This window comes from Callithrix jacchus, chromosome 4 (genome assembly GCF_049354715.1).
Source record: "Callithrix jacchus isolate 240 chromosome 4, calJac240_pri, whole genome shotgun sequence".
Classification (NCBI taxonomy): Eukaryota; Metazoa; Chordata; class Mammalia; order Primates; family Cebidae; genus Callithrix; species Callithrix jacchus.
Genome location: NC_133505.1, coordinates 103,811,419 through 103,825,924, shown reverse-complemented (window position 1 = coordinate 103,825,924; position 14,506 = coordinate 103,811,419). Strand labels below are relative to the sequence as shown.

General features: G+C 34.8%; 1 protein-coding gene across 33 annotated transcripts in view; it reads right to left on the bottom strand.

Moving 5' to 3' along the window:
* LOC144582184 (uncharacterized) overlaps positions 1 to 14,506 on the bottom strand; it is a 1,185,294-nt gene that overhangs the window by 571,218 nt on the left and 599,570 nt on the right. For 16 of the 33 annotated variants that reach the window (XR_013534406.1, XR_013534408.1, XR_013534407.1 and 13 more), the window contains one exon: positions 9,383 to 9,540. The exons of the other annotated variants lie outside the window; for them this stretch is intronic. The gene's annotated coding sequence lies outside the window, so the exon portion shown is untranslated. The remainder of the gene's footprint in view (positions 1 to 9,382; positions 9,541 to 14,506) is intronic. 33 annotated transcript variants of the gene reach the window in all.

Below are 14,506 nucleotides of genomic sequence, written 5' to 3'. Positions count from 1 at the left end.
TCTTATTTACTTAAAAAATCAACATTCCACATAATATTTTCAAAATCTCTAAAAAATACATTTTGACCGTATGCATTTATATGATCTAGTTTTTAGAAAAACAGAAAGTTTACTATGTCAAATATCACCATTGTCTTATTCAAATATTAGTTATAAAAAATAAATAATGCAAGAAAGTCTCTTTTCACATCATTTATGTGTAACAAAACAATAATAGGAGATATTAAAATGGAGTCAGAAGAAAAGAATTTCAAAAATAAGGACTTATGTTTGTTGTAAAAATTTATATTTTCTAGTGAGGTCATAAGGACAATGTGAGCAAAGATATACAACACTTAAATTGCTATATCATTATTATTAAAATGATCATTAATTCATATTTATTTTCCCTGATCTGCTAGGTATTACAGAGAGTTTCAAGATGGACATAGTTTTAAGATAGATATCATTTTAAGCAAGAGAGAACACACAACAAATTTAAAACAAATGAGAAAACCAGAAAGGAATAAATAATAAAAGATGAAAATAATAGATGGCAATTAGAATGTTGCAAAACTAAAGTTTTCTGCAATACTGAAATCTGATTATTCAGAAATATTTAACCAAATTGAGTATCAAAACTGTGCTTAAATAAAACCGAGAAGAAAATGGGGAAGATTCCAGGTATAGAGGCAGTAAGGAAAGTAGGGGGAAACTGGCAGTTTTGTTAAATTATTATTATAAAATTTCATACATAGTATGTTAGCCATAAGCTTTTATAACATCCTTCTTTGAGCATCCAGATATCTCTAATCATGCCCCTAAAACTTCCCTTGCAACTTTGAGGAAGAATGTCAGATGTCGAAAGGCCATAAGTTATGCAGCAAGAAGAAAAAATATATAAGCTGGAAGGGACACCAAATCTTTGAATCTTAGCAATGCATATTTGAAGAAGAAGAAGATAACCACATTAATTCATTTAGCCATTTTCATTCAATAAACATCAGTTAGCAACTATGTATTTAAGAGGTGTTAAGCATTCCAGTGCTGAGACATATTGACACTTGAGGCAAAAGGATAAATGTGCCCTTCAATATATATTTATTATCAAAATATCTTCCCATATTTTGAACCCAGTGGAAAAAGTTAATAAGTCTCTACAGTCACAAGCAAGATTATATATAAAACTCCACATTGCCATATCTGTTTGCATGCCATGTTCAACCTTTAGTGAGGGTTGCAGCACTTACAGGGCTCAGGTACCACGGCCTGGTTGGAAATGACTGTTACCACAGTATATACATAATAATGCAGGGTTGTATAAAAAAGAAATAGAAACTTGTCTTTATTTTAAATCTAAAATATTTTAAATTTTAAATTGTGGTATTTTATTTATCATGAATTTTTGCATTCATTTTCATTTTTAAAATATTATATCTAAATATTCTTTATCTTGACTTTTGAATATTTTGGTGCCCCCTTAAATTTCACATATTTTAGGCTTCTCCATAATCCAGATTTTGGGGTCGAACAAGAATTATTAATGCAAAGTAGAATACAACAGGGTGTCTGCTCTTAAAGAACTGAAGGTGTAGTAGGCATTCCATTTCCAAATTAATATCTTCTAGCCTGTAGCCTTTTTCTTCTCCCTCTATGATTTATTTTGATGTTCACTTTTACCTCTTCATTTTCATTATTTTCTGTCTCCTTTAGTTGGATTTGTAAATTCCTGCACAATTTTTTAAAATACTAAGATTTTAGAAATATTCTCAAAGAATTTCATACATTACTTTGATGCCTTAAACATAGTATTTAGAACATGAGTTAATCTTATTGATAAAGAAATCTCATTATTACAAGCATGAACTATTTTAAAACAATGCCTTAAAAAGCTTTCAAACTGTTGCACTGGCTCCCATGCTAACAGTCATAGATTGGTACAGTCCTATTTACCTACCTACTTTTGCAATTTGATTTCTCTTTCCCTACTACCACTTTATTCAACACATACTTACAGATCATTAACTGTTGTAGGGGACACCAAGCTAAGCATTACTAGTGATATACAAGACTTTGTAGTTACATCTATGTGCTCCTAAAAGTGCCCTCCTTTATTCTTTCACACTTGATATTTTGAATCTGCAATCAGCTTGGAAAATGGATAAGCATAGAAACAAATCCTTAGTGGGAGTCTGGGGACCACCTCAGAGTAGCATGCATGGACTTTCAGTAAATGGGGTTTGTGATTATTTTAACTCTTTTGTAGATCTGGGTAGCCCATCTCTGGATTTACAATTGTTTTTCAGAAAGTTGAATAATAAGTCACTTAGTGGGATGAGTGAAACTTCGTAAGCATGGATTCCATGAATAGTTTATAAATTTAATTGATCATTTATGCCATTTCTAGTGTGTATGGAGAACTCAATTTTCAGAAAGTGTCTAGTGAACTTAGTTTCAAAGATTTTTCATGAAGCATTCATTATTAACTATAACCAAATATAATTCTTTTAATCTGATAGTTCATCAGCTTTGTTATTTGTATTATACAGCCCAACAATGATTTTTATTAAATTAACAATTGAAAGTAATATTGTAAACTGTTTTTCTATTGGCTTCAAATAACTCATTTCTTACCTGATTTTTAAGGGGCTGATTAGTAAAGGTCCTGAGATAAGTTTAGTTTGCATAATCAACAGTAGATACTGTGAGAGGAATACGTAAATGCTGATGATTTACTGAATATTCTGATATATTATTTCAAGAAAAGAGTAGATAAACAGGCATACTTTGGTCTAACAAATGAATTAAACATTTAAATATAGTTTTCCTTTAATAATCTGAATAATATTCAAATCACAGAAGTTGATCACCGATATCTTAGTCAATATATTAGACTTCAGTGAAAAAAAGAACTGGGGTCCTAATATTTACTGAATGTACACTGTATACTTGGCACAGAAGACCATACATCAGGAGTTAACAGCACAGGCATATTGGCTTGATTGACAGCTGTGCCACATACTAGTGGATGAATTAACCTTTCTATGCTCCTGTTGCACTAGTCATTGGGATTATTTTAGTAATGTATATCTCATATAATTACTGTGAGGAATAAATGACCACATGTAAACAGTGCCCACAGAGGCAAGTGCTCAGAAACCATCAGCTACTGTTATTATATCTATAGTCTCACTTATTACTTATTTCAATACTTTGAGATTGATGTCATGCCCACTCTGTTTAGAAAAGAAAATCCAGATCCAAATGTATATCATTTATCTGTGCCAGTATTCCTAAAACTGAAACCTACATTTGATCATTGTGAAGTGTGACTGTGGTCAATTCAAGGATATTTAAGCAATATCTTTGTTTTATGTTTTTATATTATTTAAGTTTCTAAATTGAGGGACCTATAAAAATAAACAAAATATGGTTTATCTGTTAATTCTGACGATAGCCTAATCAACTTTAAGAAAGAAGAAAAAAAATCCAAAAAACAAAAAGTAAATTTAGAAAAAGATAAAAAGATAGAAGAAGCTGATCAAATAAGCTTGCTTTCATTCCAAAGTTAAAAGTTAAAGAAAAAAGGAGGAGCATAGCTTTTATTTACATTTCTTACTCACTTTCCTAATCTCACTTCTGTCTTTTCCACTGTTTTTCTTGTGACATTTCATGTGCTGTTTGCTAAGCATATTGTATCTCTATTTTCCAGTATGCCTTAATTTCTGATCTAATGCATTTTATTGGGTTACATCATAATCTTAGCAATATTGCAACAATGTATGTAATGGTTTCCTGTACAATAGAAAAACATATTAACCCCTTCAAAACTGCCTCTTTACTATGTTGATAAACAATGCCATTACTAACAACTGCACATCGATGCATTCTGGTTGAGTGAGCATCTGTCTCCTGTTTTATTTCTTGTCAAGTTTACAGATTATTATTCTGCATAACTTTTCACCCTGAATCTACACTCTACATGACACAGGTAAAAAAGCATACAGCGAAGTACAACACTCTTTCTTTAGAGAGTGAGCATGCAGTGCAAATTCATGCTGTGAGGGTCTGCAAAGATCCTTGAGCCTATGAACAGGTGTGAAAAATGTGTGGCAATCTCGAAAAGCGTTTTTTAGACAAACTACTATTGTATTATGCAGACAACAATAAAATTGTCTACCCACAAAACAGCTGTTTATAATACTGATATTTTAATAGGAGAATATAACTTTGAGAATTTAAATCTATAAACAGTCTCCATTAGAGAATGCACAGGTAAATAATTAAAAAGTCAAAATCAAAATATCACAATAATCACATATTTTATACATAAAAAATACCTGCCTTCTTCAGTTTGCATTACAAAAAGAAATATTTCCTTGCAACAGCTGAAAAGAGTAGAATCCAGATCTTGAATATTTAATAGAAAATAAAATGATATTTATTTTTAAGTGCATTCTACATTCAACACAACTGCATACTCACAACAAATCTATTGCGTTGCCCTGACATAGTTACTGCAAAGGTTTTTCCTTCGCTCTCCCAAGGGCCCAATTGATTTATCTGCCAGAAGCCTAAAGCCCAAAAATAAGATAGCTTTGAGTTTACAGAGGTCATTTTTCATTGTCTAAATAAAAATTTCTAAACAAAAATCTCTCATCCTGTTAACCGCAGGGTCCTTATCTCCCCAGAGGCTACAGCAACCTGAAAGAAGCCATTTCAATTCTTTCATGAAGAAAGATAAAAGCAAGTTTTCGATTAGAAAGCCAAGCAAAACCTTCTTATTAAATGGTGGTAACAGTAACTAGTTGAAAAGGCAAAACTGTTCTAGAATGGGGTGTTTGGCAGGGGGAGTTGGAAATTATTATGCATGAGACAAACCTTACACAGAGATTGGGAAGACAATCAGAGACAGTGACATTGGAGGAGGCAAAAGGAAGTTTATGAATCCTTGTAACTTCTCACAGTTGTTTTACCCAAGTCCTTAATAAACTGCCTAGCTTTATCAAGCATGTTCTCTTAATTGTGTGTGCCTACTTTTATTAACCAACATTAACTACATGCCACAATAATTATGCATGCAGGGCCATCTTCTCTGATCTGTCATCATTTACAGTGCTTATGCAGTACAGGTGGAGGTGGAATGTGCCATGTTATCCAGCTTTAGAATAATAGATTTTGTGAGGCTAAGCTAAAAGGAAAATTATCAAAAATGACTTTATTGACTAAGTTTTGATAATGAAGATAAACACAGACATTAATGGTGATGCCCTGGGAAATAAGCCACGGCCATGAAAGAAAAAGATTCTGCTATTTTGGAGAAGTTTGCAATAAGTGAAGGAGAATTTATAAACAGTGCTCATATTTTAACTTAACTTTTTCAATAGAATGTAGTAGTAGAATTCAAATAATTTGGTGGTACATTTTTACTAAAACATAAACTAGTTTATCCTCCAGTTAGAAAGCTGGGGTATCAATCTTAGTATATCTGAAAAAGAGACACGGTAGGGGGTTGGGGGGAATACTTTAATTCAGTAAGCTTAATTTTTAAAGTCTTTTCAGTTTGTCCTATGACTGTATATCCTATTAATTATTTAGATTTTTATTAATTTTACATATTTTTTGTGGTTTTTATTATACTTTAAGTTCTGGAATATATGTCCAGAACAATCAGCTTTGTTACATAGGTATACACATGCCATGGTGGTTTGCTGCACCCATCAACCTGTCATCTACATTAGGTATTTCTCCTAATGTTATCCCTCCCCTACCCTCACCCTCTGACAGGCCCCAGTGTGTGATATTTCCCTCCCTGTGTCCATGTGCTCTCATTGTTTAACCCCCTCTTATGAGGGAAAACATGCAGTGTTTGGTTTTACGTTTCTGTGTTAGTTTGCTGAGAATGATGATTTCCAGCTTCATCCATGTCCCTGCAAAGGACATGAACTCATCCTTTTTTCATGGCTGAATAGTATTCCATGGTGTATATGTGCCACATTTTCTTTATCCAGTCTATTATTGATGGGCATTTGGGTTGGTTCCAAGTTTTTGCAATTGTGAACAGTGCTGCAACAAACATATGTGTGAATGTGTCTTTATAGTAGAATGATTTGTAGTCCTTTGGGTATATATCCAATAATGGGATTGCTAGGTCAAATGGTATTTCTTGTCCTAGACCCTTAAGAGATTGTGACACTGTCTTCCACAGTGGGTGAACTAATTTAGGCTCCCACCAACAGTATGAAAGTGTTCCTATTTCTCCACATACTCTCCAGTATCTGTTGTTTCCTGACTTTTTAATGATTGCTATTCTAACTGGCATGAGATGGCATCTCTTTGTGGTTTTGATTTGTATTTCTCTAATCTTGATATAAAGAGAGATACCCCCACATGAGAATAAATGCTCTGGCATAAGCTATAAAGAGTTGGGCATTCCTTATCTGCCTACTCAGTCTAAAGTATTATCTGTGAATACAAATTTATTCCTCTCAGTCCAGGTATGTATTTTGAAAAGTAACTGAATGTGCTCTTTATTCTGTACCATGTAAAGAACATACTTTTCTTCCCTTCCCCCAAGAAAATATGAAAACAAGATTTCCATATATTGATTGTAAAGTTTAATTGTCATAAACCAGAGGTTATCCAATGAAACACTGTCAGAGGCTATGTCTTCATATTAAATATTTTAATGCTAAAGTTATTTTATCTGACAGGGAATACCTAAATTTTTTAGGAGTTTACTCTGCAAAGAATTCATACTAGTGGATTCAGATGAAGGCTATGTTGCTCAAAACCAGATAAAATATGAGAATATAATGTGAGGAATTTTTGTTTGTGCCTGTATTTACGTGTGTGCATGTGTTAATAATGTGTTCATTGTGATGGCACTGTAATATGTTTTTGTTTTTGGTTTTGTCCTATACTTATAATGGTTAAGTGGTAAAAGAAGCTTTAAATATTTTTAGGCCAAAATCATCTTGACTTTTTTCTATAGGCTAAAAATTTGAAGACTAATTTGTCACCAGCTCATGTGTTACAAAGGAATCCAGTACTGCCCCATAAGAAAATATGCCCACAAGGCCATCTTCAGGCAAAGTATCATTTTCTATCCAGTGATGAGTATTTATTATATGCCTCAAGTATTCCTTGTAGGGTACCAAACACAGGATCAGTTTCACTGCTTCTTCTTCTTCATTTTTTTTTTTTTTTGAGATGGGGTCTCGCTCTTGTCACCCAGGCTGGAGTGCAATGGCGTGATCTCGGCTCACTGCAACCTCCGCCTCCTGGGTTCAGGAAATTCTCCTGCCTCAGCCTCCCAAGTAGCTGGGATTACAGGCACGCGCCAACATGCCCAGCTAATTTTTTTGTATCTTTAGTAGAGATGGGGTTTCACCATGTTGACCAGGATGGTCTCTATTTCCTGACCTCATGATCCACCCACCTCGGCCTCCCAAAGTACTGGGATTAAAGGCGTGAGCCACCACGCCCGGCCTTAAACATATGAACTCACCCTCAACCAGAAGTACAGAATTCCTTCCTGGGCTTTCATCCAAGAGTAGAATGTTAATCTCTCAGATCTTGTATGCCCGTCAAAATCTAAACTGCGAGAACTGTAATACTTGGAGAAAAGAAAAACTGAAGACTATTCTCTCTCTTCTAAATTACAATTTCTGCTTGAATCAGAATACTCCATAAGAGGGTATCATATATTGCATTTACTTGCCCCACACATAATTGATGTCATTGAGTTGTGTATTGATGTCCCTGACTTACTCTATAGAAGGATGCATACAACAAAGCAACTCTATAAAATTCCCATAAATAAAATTGCAGTGCATGTAGCAAGGTTGCAGAAGAGATTACACCCTGCATCACTTCATGTTCTTCATATCAAGATTCACATAGGAAATGTCATTTAGAAATCAGTACTCAAAAAAAAAAAAATCTGTTTCCCCTGAGAAACTATTAGAGCTTGACTTTGTTGATACTAAGTTTTAGAAAACCAATTTTATCTATTTTATTCCCATTTTCCCTGTACTATCCATCATTTCAACTATTTTTGGGAAACAGGATGGCATAAATAATAAAAGAAATAGTTAAAATGATTGAGCTCATATTACAAAAGCCCTACATACTAACTAAAAGGAACACGTGACTCACATTGGCTTGAGTAGCACAGTCATGTTCTAGAGGGAGGTGGTCTATGTCTGGTGCTCAGCAGTGTCAGAAGGACCAAGCTTCCTCCACGTTTCTGCACTGCTGTAGTTAGACTGTTAATTTTTTTCCCCCTGTGCTTGCTGACTCTTGGTTGTAAGATTGCTGCCAGGACTCTGCATAATAAAACTATATTCAAAGATGAGATGAACAGGGAAGGACAGCACTAGCTACACCTGGGTCAGGTTGAGTTTTGTTTTCATAATCTGGATGGTTACTTTTAAAATGTGTTCATTGTGATGGCATCCTACTATCATTAGCTGAGATCTCAATGCCCCAAATAATATGAAGTTTACTCTTAGCATCACTAGATGCTCCCCCAGCAGACTTTTCCTCATGCCTCATTGGATATAATGAGAACTTATGGCTCCTTTTTGCTGTAAGTGAAGCTTAGAAAGAGTGTACTAGGCTTTCCAGAATTTACAGTAGGGGTCTCATGAGACTGGGCAGTGGTATGTGGCTGGTAGATTATCCAGAACAAAATAAAACAAAAATTATGCTCTGCCACAGTTATTAAGAAACCTCAAAGGATGTTTCTAGATACTAGTCATTAAGTTCAAAAATAATAAATTACCATGTGAGTATGCAATATTATAAAATAGCTAAGAAAGTGGTAGAGTTTTGTTTTCATAATCTGGATGGTTACTTTTAAAATGTGTTCATTGTGATGGCATCATACTATCATTAGCTGAGATCTCAAGGTCCCAAATAATATGAAGCTTGCTCTTAGGATAATGGATGTAAATCATGTATTAGATTATGTTCTTAATAATGTCTAACCTTTTGGCCAACTCTTGTGAGACCTAATAGACCATCGTTGTTTTTAGACTCTACAAAGGGTGACAAAGAATAAAACATCCACCCTGCCTATATCTTCTTTTGTACAATGTTCTTGAATTATTAGTATTATATTTAATTTGTGTTTTCTTAGCAATAATCTTTTCAAGTCATTTATTAGTTTCATAGGGGTTCATTTAAATAGGCAATATAATTCATAAATCCACTTCCCCTGGCATGTGGAAACTATAATATTTGACATTGTTTAGTATGCATCAGGCATAATTCAAAATGTTTCAATCACATTTTCTGATTTTATCATCATAACAGCCAAACAAGATAGGCACTGTTATTATCTCCATTTTATGGATAGAAAAAATTGAGGCTTAATGAGGGTTTAGAGGTCACTCACCTAGTAAGTTGCTGAGCTTAAATTCAAAACCAGGTTGGTCTAATCCCAAAGCCTTCTTTCTTAACCACTCTACCAATAAGTCAGTTAATTGAGCAATCAATCAGAATTCAACCAAGCACAGCTCTCCATGAAATGGAATTTTAAGGCACACTCACGATCTAAGAAAAAAAAATTAAAACAAAACATATACAATAGTGTGGATTTATTGAAGGTAAACCTCTGGGGAAATTCAATGCAATTTTATATTTGTATCTAATGCAGGGTACAGCAAAGGTTTATCTCTAGCATAATGGCTGGCATCAGAATATTCTTAATCACTATAATTTCTAAGGAAAAATGAATACGAAAGCAGAAAACTAAAGGAATATTCTAGTAAACATTCAGCCAATAAGGAAATTCAATATGGCTGCAAGGGAAGCTGAGAAAGAGCTTTTATTTTAAGGCCGTATTCAGTTAACTAAAGGCCTTACAATATGTTAGAAAAGTCCCTAGATTTCTACCACCAAATATTCTGTGAATGCAGAGGTGACATAAACAACTGTGAACTTCCTATAAAGAAACAAGTAAAGCAGCAAATTCAATGATTGTCTGAGTATCTGGTGACATTCTCATTAGAATCCTTAAATGCAGATACCATGAGCACGCTGTGGGCCACAAGTTAGTTCATACTTCATAACAGTATGTTAATTGTCACTGAACAGACCTCATTCCACACTGTAATCCAGCTAAAGCATTGCACCATTTCCCCAAATTCTTAGGGTTTCTTTTTTTTCCTCATGGATCTTATGCTGACAGATTTAAGCTAGAATGTCTTTAAATGCATCTACTTGACCTTAAATTACAGTTCCAAACACTATCAAGCCTATTGTTCTAACTCAGATGTGGTCATTAAAAAATAATTAAAATGCTACTATCTAATAAAATGAAATTTTCATCCAGTCTGCTGTTACATTTCATTTGAATCATTACAAGTAATCATTTTGAAGATATCATCAGCATTTCCAGATCATGTTATTAAGAAATAGGTTGTTTGGTTCTTATCAGCCACTTATTTTCTTTAAGAAATTAGGCATTTACCCCTGTTTTACCATCAGTTTCTAAAGTGTTAAAACTTATTTCTAATTACTTATATTTGGGTGTAGAATCTCATGTAAATTGGGTTCAAACTTATTTGATGAAAGGAAAACAGTGAAGAAGTTCTCAGAAGTACAAGGTGATGCTTAGGTATACTTATTATGGACTATAAAACCCAGATGCTGTTTTACCCTCTTTTCCCCAAACCAATCCATGTTTACTTTGAATCACTTCCTAGAGCCTGAGAAATCTTGTTTAGCTTTTTTTGTGCGTTAAATAGTTCTCCAGCTCAATGTCATCAATTTTTACACTCACACAAGTATGTGTCTCATTCCTGAGGTTTGGTGGTATATATTGCCAAATCAATTACATTCAGAATCATGCATCCAGTCTTAATTTAGGTAGGTTTGAAATATCCTTTAAAGGCCTTTTATCCATGCTATTAGATATGCTCTGCCAAGTGGCTTCACCTGCATTCTCACCTCATACACATAAAAGGGCTTGCCTGGTATAGAAAGTCCCCAAACAAGTAAACACAAGCATCTTTCTGAATATCAATAAAATTATCTTATCTAAAAGTAATCCTTTCAGTTGAGATCCTTGTAATGTTACTAAATTTTTGCCTGTATGACCTTGCAGGAAGTTCAACTCACTCCACAATTTATTTGCCACCCTTTTCAGTTAAAACTATTAGTAGACAAACAATAGAACTGGTCAGTCTTATAGGGCAGCTTAATATGGTCTCTGTCTTCAAGGGAATAGTAATAAATATACAATGTAACCTAATTTTTGCATCCTTTCAAGTGTTCTGGGAATATAGTGAATTAGATAGGCTATTAAGTCCGGAGGTTTTCATAAAATGATTCCCTGGAATAGGTGATGTTCTAGCAGAATCTTATGAGTTTGGCCAGGAAAAGGTGTAGAAATCATCTAGTCGTAGAGAAGATCACCAGGGCAGGTATGCAGGATGGTCAGGAAACCAGATTTTTATGCTGGAATATAAGGCATGAGACATACTAGTGGGACCTGAGTCTGGAGACTGGATATAAGTGCCAGGTAAGCCCATTCTAAGGGGTTCAAAATGTACCATAGATCAAAAGGAGTAAACAAAGGTTTTAAGAGGAAAATGAATGGCTTAGGTTTGCATTTTTGAAGCATTGCTTTAACTGCAATCATTACCGCAGGTTGACTAAGGAAAATAAAATGAGAGGTATGATCTCTCAGCCAGTATCGGAAGGAGGAGGAGATTCTCCTAATGGCATCTGCCTGGTCACCTGCAGAGACTCTCGAATCTGTGAGTTCCTTGTGCACATCTGATTCTGGACTTGCATTCTATAGCTACTTTTTCCTGCCCTTCATGAGTTAAGCCTCATGCACCATTCTTCCCTATTCCCTGATTTCACTTCCTTAATTCTAATATTTCTTAAGACACCAGTTAACTCCTAACAACTTCCTTCTCCTGAAGAAGAGAAATAAGAAGAAGCAAATAAATTGCATTTTTCAATGAAACAGGCTGCAAATGCATAGTATTAATCATATGTTTACATATTTCACATACCAAACTATTCTAAAACCAAACAGCTACAATGTGGCTCTGTGTAGTTTTCTTACATTTCACGTTTATCCAGTGATATATCCATTTTATGATAAAAATAATTTTAGTAGATATATATACGACACCAGCCAATGACATAAAAAATACATATAAAATAGTTATATTCCAAGAAAAAAATCAAATGATTAATTCCTAAGTGTTCAAGGAGAACGTTAAAAGAGAACAGATAATACTATACACATAGCTACGTGTGTGCACATATGCACAACTATGGGAATAATTATTTTTCTATTTTAAGATATGTTTAAGATAGCAGCTTACATGCTTGCTAGAAAGATCTTTATAAAAAGCACCCTGAAAAAGTACCATAGCGACTTAAGACCAAAAAAATAAAAAAAAAATTCCACTACTATATGGCTTTCCGTGTGGAAACCATAATGTTCTTGATAGAGACCATCATGTATTGGGACACATGCTGTTTTCTACTATTTCTTTGATTAGCCCTCATTCTTGCTCTTCGGGGTTTCTATCATAATACAAGAAAATAAAATTTTAAGCCCAGAAGGATTTTTACAGTAATGCAAGCTATTGATCTGTGCATTTTTTTCAACCAGAGCTTACTATTGCGTCCAGATTCCTTACAGTTCCAATATGCCCAGCGGGTTAATATTAGGTAAGGTACAAGCTGTTAAAAAACAACTAGTACTTTTTTTTTTCACTCAGTGTTGCTACATATTTCAAGCTCCTATGGGAATGTAATGGAAACTTTATTTCTTTGTTTTATCCAAACCTCAGAATTCAGATAGGCTTCAAGTGATAAAGATCAGTCATTAAGTACTCATTCAAACCATGATTTTTCCAGTGTTGGTTAATGCTAGGTTTTTTGTTTGTTATTTTTATTTTTCATAATTTCAAGGTGGTTTTTCAGCCACATCCCCTGCTCTGCCAAGCCCCTCTAGTAGTCCCCAGTGTCTCCTCTTCCTATCTTTATATCCATATATACTTGGTTGAAACATTTATCTTCAGGGTCATGATCACGCTTGCTGTCGTCTCACCCAGCATGACGTCCTCAATAGCGACCTTCCCAACCACAGAAGACTGGGGGTGAACTATAGACTGCTATTGTCTTCTCTAACTGAGCCTCTTATCTTTCCACAATCTTCTCCTTCCAGGCTCTGCTTGAACCTTCTTCCTCTGACTTCTGGTCTCAGGTCCTTTGGCTATTATAGCTAGATGCATCCTATGCCTAATCTCTAGAGACTGGCCTTCACTCAGAGGCAGCTTTAGGAAATGCTTAAGCTTCAGGGTTCCTCCTTTCCACAGGCCCCTTCCATGGCCCTAAGTAGGACCTAGTGATTTGCCCACAAAGTCTTTCTTTATAGTTACGTTGAAAAAGTTACAATTTTTATGTTTTTTTTTTCTCAAACAAGACTACTCCTCCCATATTTTATAAGCTTCAGGATCCACAAAACCTAGGACTAATTCTCACTTCAGAGGTAAGCTGGCTTTTTGGTTGAAGTTCTCCTTGCAGAACTCTTTTCTCTCCATCTGCACCAGCTGGGTTCCACTCACTGAGGCCAGTAGGCATGTTGTGGCTTGGCCCCCGACTCTTCAAGACTTCCAGGATCACTGCCCTGTCATGTTTGGATCTGGGTCCTGATTATCAGTGTAGCAGAATCAATATAGGAGAATGATGTACTGTAAATAGTAAAAAAACAAAAATTGCCCTAAAAGCAAAGATGTGAATAAAATGCAAAATCCAGACCCCCAACATAGGATAGAAAACAGTTTATTTTCATCATCTGCTGCCAATTTTTCTGGGACTTATCCTAGAATCAGATGAAAACTGAGAAAAAGAAAACTTACTTTGAATGCCAAACATATCTAAATATCTCTGAGTGACAAGGTTTAGCCACAGATCTTGGGTCTTGAAAGTATGTTTGTTTCCACCTAAATGCCTGGCACCATCAGAGACTACAGAGCAAGTAGATGAAGCTGTGCATGTGGGGCTGTCCACCTGCAGAATGCCAGGTGGAAAATTATTCAGGGGAAGGAATTTAATTGGTGACCTTTAAAATAATGACTCATTATCTTAAAACATTTTTATTATGTCAGCAAGAGAACTTCAATTGAAATTAATATATTTAAATCAAAAACAGTAGGTCTTATTTAACCTATCTGTAACCAAAAAGTACATTTTAAATGATTTATTGGGATTCTTTACCTTCCTTTTTCCCCCTGTTCCTTTTCTCTTTTCTTTACTTCTTCCTTTCTCCTTCTTTTCTTTCTTCTTTCCTTTCTTCTTTTCCTCCCTCCATGAAACCTTCCTTCTGTTTTTGGGCGGTTTTTATTCGCTCCTTTTGAAAATCAAATGGTAACTGCAGAGTAGACTCTAACTCTAAATAGTCAAAGTCCTTTCCCCATCTCTTGAATGCTACTGACCAAAGCGACTTCAGGATTAACCCTCCGAACCAGTCAAAGAAGTCAGGAAGACC